Consider the following 8,440-nt stretch of genomic DNA (forward strand, 5'->3'; position numbering starts at 1 on the left):
CCAGAACAACACAGCCAACTGTCTTGAAAGCATGTTTTTGTTTGAAAGTTGAAACTGGTTTTGTAATATCATCAAAGATGTACAATTTACAGGTATGGAGGACCTGTCAAATTGCCATTGCTAAATGTCATTGCAGGAAAGACCTTGCAACTGAATGTCTTCCCAAAAGACAGTCTCACAGGCACAAAGACTGCTTTGGGGACTATTGTGTGAGTTAATCTGTGTGCTCTTCTATTTTCATAGGATGTATGCCTATAACTTCATTATCTGAGTGATTGGTTGCAATATAGGCCTCACTTAAGGAGCCCATTCTTCATCATCACCCCCTGAAACTCAAGGGTTTGGCTGAACTACGTGGTTGGGTTGGTGAGCAGTTCAGGTGATCTGTGGGCTTCACTTTAGAACTGATTTTCCCTTTTCTGTCTTGATGGCTTGGACAAGAAGGGTTCAGATATCCGAAAGGAGGGAAATCCTAATATATTCCCCTCAGCCTGAGTGAAGTATAATGGGCCACAAGAGTTTTGGATAGGTGTAGCATGCCTTGTACACCTTCCTCGAGATCAGCCATTCTTTACTTAAGTTCCTGCCTTCGCCATTTAGTAGTTATGATTTAATTGTGCCTTCCAACGCTTTCCAAATCTGTCATCTCCAGAATATGACCAGGATGCCAACAGTCCAGTAATGCCAGTCTTTGGACACCAAGCCTGTGACTTTCTGGTGACAGCCAACTGACCAGGATTCTGTAAGGTCCTTCCCCTTACAGGAAGGACTCCCTCCATGATGCACCCGCCCCCCTTCAGGGCATCCCTGACCCACGGGTAGGTAGGACAACGTCCATTTCCAGCCAGAAGTAGTTGCAAGAAGATAAGACCTTCGTCCATTGTCCTTTAAAAGAATTTAAGTAGGTGTATATCTTGAAATGAGAGATTATTACAGGGTGCAGCCAAGAGAGGGGACCCCAAATGGGCATTTAAAATGGGGTCCAGAACTCAAGGCATCCAGGAGATTTTAAGATGTCTTCACCCCTTCCCCCACAGGTGTGAGTTGGGGGAGAGACATAGAGCAAGAACTTGCAGGGCTGTTTTCTACAGCAACAGCTTTACAGCTAATCCATGACATAGTCATTTGACATACCTATAGCCTTCAGCTGGTCACTTAGATATGCTGAACAGCTGTGGCCATGCTCTGGGCCAGGGAGATAAAGAAAAACTTCCCCCGCCCAAGATGTGACTGGGAGGCGGGTCCCCCAAGTTACAGCACCTGCATGGGAGCTCGGAGAAGATTGGCTCCATAGTATGGGGCCACATCTGCCCAGACCTATGATGGCAGCTGGATGGGAGCGGGTACTGGCCTGTCCAGGATCTGTGGGCCACCAATGAAGCAGCCGTCACCCTCCACCTGGTTGTCCCAAACCCGTACACCCTTCTAAGCCAGCTTACCCCAACAGCAACGTGGTTTACCTGCCTTGATCTGAAGGATGCCTTCTCCTGCATTCCTGTGGCACTTCCAGCCAACTCATTTTTGCCTTTGAATGGAAAAATGCACACACAGCACTCAAGACTCAGTTGACCTGGACTAAACTGCCCCAGGGGGTTAAGAACTCCCCAACCTTATTTGGGGAAGCCCTAGCAGGAGACCTGAAGCCCCTCACTAAGGGGGGGGGCAAACCTGATGATTCTGCAGTACATGGATGACCCCCCCCCCGGTGGCCCCATTCCAGGAACGGTGCTGGGAGGGAACGCACATGCTGCTGAAGCACCTGGCTGAATTAAGGAAAGAACACCAGAAACACATCCTGAACACACTACTACTCTTCACATCGAGTTCCAGAGGGCACCGCTGTGTATCTGAAGTGCCCCCACAGCTGTCCGTGCAGTCCTCGGTCATGGCCCTTCACAGTGGTCCATCGGGTTCACCTGCCCCAGCAGCCTATGAGCTTCCTTGGGGTTCTGGTGCCTCGCCCAGTGCAACGCTCAGCAATCAGGCTTGTCAGAAGTACTCACGGTATGATCAGGGGTATGGACAGAAAATAAAACCTTAGCTAAATTCTACCAGGAAACTGGACTGCCCTGGACAGACTTGCTGCTGCTAGCTTTGCCTAAGTTGCAGAGTCACCCCTTGGATCCACTACAGCCGGGCCAAAAGAGCAGCAGATCCTGACGACCCGAGGACTAGGCCTGCACCTAGAATACCCACGCTGAGGCACTGGAGGATGCCAGCCAGTAAAGAAGACACAAGGGAATGGACCATTGTTCCGCAGGGTACCTGACTTTAATTGGCACCTTTGCAGGAGCACTGGGAATTGGACTAGTGACTGTGACCCCTGCAGAATCAAATCCCACTGAGCAGATCACCCTAGGAATAGTTTATCTCTCTTTGGTCTCTGCATTTGGGTTTATTGTATGCTTCGCTTAACAAATGCGGCCCCTGTCTCAGCCCCAGCCTGCAAATGTAATACCCCCGGGCATAGGATTATGCTCAGTGGTGAGTGGTCTTTTACTATCTCCCAGGGTAGGGTTTCAGCTCCTCCACTGACAAGCCATGGGGTTGCATTCAGCCACAGCAATCCCTCTGCATTTGGGGAGGGAAGGTATACCAGACTAGAGTGATATCCAAGACCATAGGATACCAGACCCCGAGGTGTCAGGCATATGGGGCCCTGCATCCTCCGGACTTGGTCCAACACCTGGGGCCATAGTGACTCGTAGGACAGCCACCAAAGTGCTCGCCCTCCAGCGGTACCAACACCAGTATCAGCAGTTGCAACCCTCCCAAGGACCTCAGCCTTCTAGCCAGGTATATAGTGATGCTAAAGGGATAAAAACACCTTATAGCATCAAAGGTGGCAATGTGACGGGCAACCGTGCTGTTGAGCTCCAGTGCTTCTGTATTGAGCCCCTGTGCTTTGTTCTTTGTTTTAGCCAAATAAGGTAACTAGATCTAACTTCCGCATTTGGGCTTCTGTGACCTTGCTTCCCCATGTAGGCAGGAAGTGCGGGGCTATTTAAACTCTGGAAGGTCAGAGTTCGTGGCTCAGAATTTGGGGTTTCTCCTCTGAGCCCAAGTGCATAATAAAGGATTGTGTTCCGCCATCTCTCCCGCGTGTGAGTTATTTTCTGCAACACTTTAAGGGTAGGATTCCTATAAACACATTTTCTTAGTTTTCCTAGAATTTTTTTTATTTTCTTTTTATCCATAAAATATATTATCCCCAGATATAAAATTTGCAGACTTTAGTTTTTTTCTTTCAGTGCTTGGAAAATATTGTGCCACTTCTTTCTGGTCTCCATGGTTTCAGATGAAAAATTTACTGTCATTGTATTCTCTCAGGCTTTTCAGTATTTTTTTCTTAGTTTTCAAAAGTTTAATTAGAATGTCTCTTGATGTGAAGTTATTAGAGTTTATCATATTTGGGGTTCTTTCAATATCTTGAATCTCTAGGTATATGTCTTTTACAAAATTTGGAGAGCTTTCAGCTATTTTTTGAATACCTTTTCAGTCCCACTGTCTTCTCCTGGGATTCCAATTACATGAATGTTAGGGCATTTGTTACTGCCCCACAGGTCACTAAGACTGTTCATTTTTTTTCAGTCTATTTTGTTTCTTTTCTTCAGATTGAGTATATTCTATTGAACCGTCTGTAAATTCACTGATCCATCTCTTATCATCTAGGTAGAGAAGCACAATTTTAGTCCTGCCCAACTTCTAAGCACAACATCTAATCCAACCTCTCCGGGAAACATGGTCAAATATGCCCAGCAGCTGTGGAACATATCCTGTGGCCTGCCTGAAAGCATAGAAAATTTTTAGTCTTAACTCATTGCTGAGCATAGCCTCCAAGTCCTGCCCTTGTGGGAAGTGTATCTGCAGACACCTGGAAAGTTCAGAGCACATTCAGTGACCCACCTGGTCAGGGAGTCAAGCCAACAATCTTGATCAACTGTTGAGTATAGCATCTGACTTTACAAAACCAGGGAGCCTGAACAGTGACCTTGAGCAGCCTCAGAGCCCAATCTATGTATCACCAAGCCATGGAGCTCACTCTGCAATGTCACCCAGAAGCAGACCAGTCCTGCCTGATTACTGAAGATAACCTATGGCCTCACCTATTCAGGGAACTCATCCTGTGACTCTGCCCAATAAAGAAACACAAACTGCAATCCAACCTCAGCAGAGAGCCACGAGAGAAACCCAGACCTAATAAATACAGTTTCCAGCTCCATTCAACTGCAGGGTAAAGTTAGAGGACTCACTGAACCAAAGAGCCTAGGTAATAACCTTGCACAACAAGGAAGCATAGACAACAGCTTACCCAATTATTAAAAAATACAGTTTGTGCAACTGTCCAATTTTGGGGTATAGTCTGTGATCACCTGCTTGATTTCAGAGCACGGTATAAGGCCCCATACACCTGTAAAGCTTGGCATACATCCTTGCTTGAATATCGAGTTTAGCTAGAGGTACCACCTGGTTGGTTGGGGAGCACAGCTGGAGGCCCCACTTAACTGGAGGTGATTACACAGACTAACTAGTGGCCGCACATTGCTGCAGATGACAATCTGCAGCCCTGTCCAACCATGGGGCTCACCCTGGATACCTACTTGAAAAAGAGCCCAGCCAACAGGTACACCCAACCATTGAGCCCAGGCAGCACCCCTCACCTCCAGGTATCAAGCAGTGGCCTCACCCAACTAGAGACCTTGATGGCAAGTCCCACCTGCCCTTGAATGCCCCCAATTGATTTGTGCAGTACTACAAGCTGAGTTAATGGGTGAAGCCCTTTTCCTGACAAAGTGAACTGGTGAAGTTTGTGAGAGGAGAGTGCTTATTTAAGTGTGCAAATATCAATACAGGGATTCAAGTATCATGATGAATTGGATTAAAATGACACCATTAAAATGTACTAATAAAGCTCCAATAATTTAAGTTGGAATCCTGAAAGTGGGAGGTAAGAAAAGGTATCATTGAGATTGCACAGAGGAAGTAATAGCAGGAAGCAGCTACCTACCACTAGGGTTACAAAAAGAGATAGGGTGAAAAAGGGGGATAGGGTTAAAAAAGGGGAAGAGATGGGGGTTATTCAAATATATTCAGGAACCTCTCTTTCCAGAACTCAGAAATCATCAGACCCTCCCATCACAGTTGTCATCTGAAATGACAGAATAAGTAGTATATAGGGCATGATGGGCATGATTAGAACAGTCTTCCCTCAGCAGGAGCAACTAGAGGAATCAGATGGCCCCTGTCCCAGGTTACATCCTCCACCTCAAAATATACAAGCTCATAATAGTGGTAGACAATAAGTCTGGTATTGAAGGTATCCCTTTTTTCCTGCCACTACGTCCACTGCTAAATATTTCTACTTCTAGGCTGTATAGACATAACCCAGGTGTCATTGAAAACAGAATGTCATTGTAAGTTTCTGTCTATTGTTAGGTTTCTATGGAAACTGAAAAATACATATCCTTCCTCAGAGGTAAATCATTAATCTAGGCATCAGTCATTTATACCTCTCTTAATCCAATTAATAAATTAATAAATAAAATATCAAAGGTAATATCAGCAAATCTTTTTTAAAACTGAATGAAAAGGAAAAAAATACATATCAAACAGTAGGTTATAGAAAACACAAAGGTCCATTAACAGGTTTGTTTTTTCCAACAAAATATAGACCTGGATTTCAGTCCCTTTTAAGGACTGCCATAACAGATATACAAGGTGGAACATAATCTCAAAGTCCACAATGCTCCAATCTCAACAACCAGTTGCTGAGTTGAATGACACCAAGACTCAAAGGAAAAGAGAATGAAGGCAGGTCTGAGATATGTGTGGTGACCTTCCTCCCCTAAACGCCTCATGTCTGAGTTACTTTTGAAGAGCTGCTCTTGAGCTCGGTTTTAATCTTCAAGCAAACAAACACATTAAAATCTGCAAAGGTTGTGTCATTAGGGATTCCTGATATCAGATATTAGTACGTAGCATATAATTCTGGTGCATAACTGTGTTCAGTGACTGGACATCTAGGCATAAATTACTTCATCCCAGGCAACATAAAAATTTAAACACAGATGACTCACAAGATTAATATATACACCTGGCTGAAGGCCTGACCACCAGCCCATCTCCACAATAGGGAGACTGGCTGCCTTGGCCTTTCTGTGCTGCCGTCTTTTTAGGAAGTTGGGGAGCTTCTTGTTTTTCTCACTAATAAATGCCCCTAGTCCTCTAATTCAGAGCAACTCAACTGTCCCCTCCCCTCCTCTGGCCAGCTGTCTGCTGCTGCTGGAACTTTTGTCTGCACCTCAAAACCTCTGGCCTGCCTGCATCTGTGGCTGTCCACAGCCTGCAGCCCAGCCTCCCTGTCAGGGCTCTGCCATTGCAATGACAGGGTCAATGCCTTGTTCATCCATGAGTAATCACACAAAAGAAAAGGTGACAGTAACAAATGTGACACTGGAGAATTCTTATCTATCTTTCTATCTATATCTATCTATCTATCTATCTATCTACCTATCTATCATCTATCTATATATCATCTATCTATCTATCATCTGTCTATCTATCTATCTACTTATTTTTAGAGAAAGGGGAAGGGAGGGAGAAAGAGAGGGATAGAAACATCAATGTGTGGTTGCCTCTCACACAATCCCTACTGGGGACCTGGCCCACAACCCAGGCACATGTCCTGACTGGGAATCAAACCAGTGACCCTTTGGTTCACAGGCCAGCACTCAATCCACTGAGCTGCACCAGCCAGAGCTGTAGAATTCTTATAGCAACCTTATCACTCAACATGAAGAATAAGAAATAAGACAAAAGAATTAGAAAAAGTGATGAAAGAAGAAGGCCTAAAAGATGAGAAGTGGTTCAGGAGATCAGTTCATGTTCAGAAGGAAACAGAGTTTCTTTCTTTGAAGAGACTAAGACTTGGATTGGAAGATTTTGAGTCCTGAAAAGTAATAGACAGAGGAGCATTTGGTGAGGTGTGGATTGTTCAAAAGAAAGACACAATGCATGTGTACGCAATGAAAATACTCCTTAAAGCAGATATGCTTGAAAAAGAACAGGTTGGCCACGTTTGTGCAGAGCATGACATTCTAGTGGAGGCAGACAGTTTGTGGGTTATGAAAATGTTCTAGTTTTCAGGATAAGCCAAACCTCTACCTAATCGTGTAGTTCCTGCCTGGAGGGGACATGGTGACTCTACTGATAAAAAAACAAAGACACCTTGACAGAGAAGGAGACTCAGTTTTATATAGCAGAAACAGTAATAACCATAGACTCCATTCATTAACTTGGATTCATCCACAGAGACATCAAATCAGGCAACCTTCTCCTGGACAGCAAAAGCCATGTAAAACTTTCTGACTTTGGCCTTTGCACATACCTGAAAAAAGTACATAGGACAATTTTTTATAGGAATTTGAGCCACAGACTTCACAGTGATTTCACTTTCCAGAACATGAATTACAAAAGGAAAGAAGAAACCTAGAAAAAATAGATGTCAGGTATCCTTTTCCACAGTAGGTACTCCTGACTACATTGCTCCTGATGTGTTTATGCAGACCAAGCACAACACACACTGTGACTGGTGGTCACTTTGAGTGAGCATGTATGAGATGCTCCCTGGCTACCCACCTTTCTGTTCCAAGACCCCTCAAGAGACATATAAGAAGGTGATGAACTGGAAAGAAACTTTGACTTTCCCTCCAGAAGTACCTATCTCTGAGAAAGCCAAGGATCTAATTTTGAGTTTTTGCTGTGAATGGGAACATGAGATTGGAGCCTCTGGAGTTTAGGAAATAAAATGCAATTCTTTTTTTGAAGGTGTTGACTGGGAATATATCAGAGAGACCTGATGCAATTTCTTTTTAAATAAAAAGCACTGATGATACCCAAAACTTCTATGAGTTTCCAGAATCTGATATTCTTAAGGCAACAGTGGCAACAAGTAATTACCCTGAGACTGACTACAAGAACAAGGACTGAATCCTCATCAGTTACACCCACAAACGTTTTGAGGGCCTGACTGCATGAAGGCCAATACCTTCCTACATGAAAGCAGCAAAATAGTATCTTTGGAATGGAATCCTAAACAGAGTAGAGTTTTTTGCACAACATCACGGTGTCCCTCTCACACACTCTTTAAAAAGAGCTTCCAAAAAGTTTATTGAACCCACCACTATGTCCTGGTAAACTCAACTGAAATGTGGTAGTTGAGTAGATCCTCTTCCATTGTACATCTGAGAAGCTGGTAAACAAAGACAACTATTTCTATTACTTCAGCCATAAGCAGCTTCTCTAGAAGCATCGTGAGCCAATTTGATAGTTTCCCTAAGTTCATCAGAATGAAGGGGAAAAAACAGGTATCATCCAATATTATTGAAATTTTAACATGTACTTACTGAATAATAGCCAGTTCCTGTGATTTTGTGATATG

At 44.1% G+C, this 8,440-nt stretch overlaps 1 pseudogene; it reads left to right on the plus strand.

Annotated features, from left to right (window-relative positions):
• The first annotated feature begins 1,744 nt into the window (after positions 1-1,744).
• Positions 1,745-8,024, plus strand: LOC114505536 (annotated as a pseudogene).
• Positions 8,025-8,440: the final 416 nt, after the last annotated feature.

This window comes from Phyllostomus discolor, chromosome X (assembly GCF_004126475.2).
Source record: "Phyllostomus discolor isolate MPI-MPIP mPhyDis1 chromosome X, mPhyDis1.pri.v3, whole genome shotgun sequence".
Lineage (NCBI taxonomy): Eukaryota > Metazoa > Chordata > Mammalia > Chiroptera > Phyllostomidae > Phyllostomus > Phyllostomus discolor.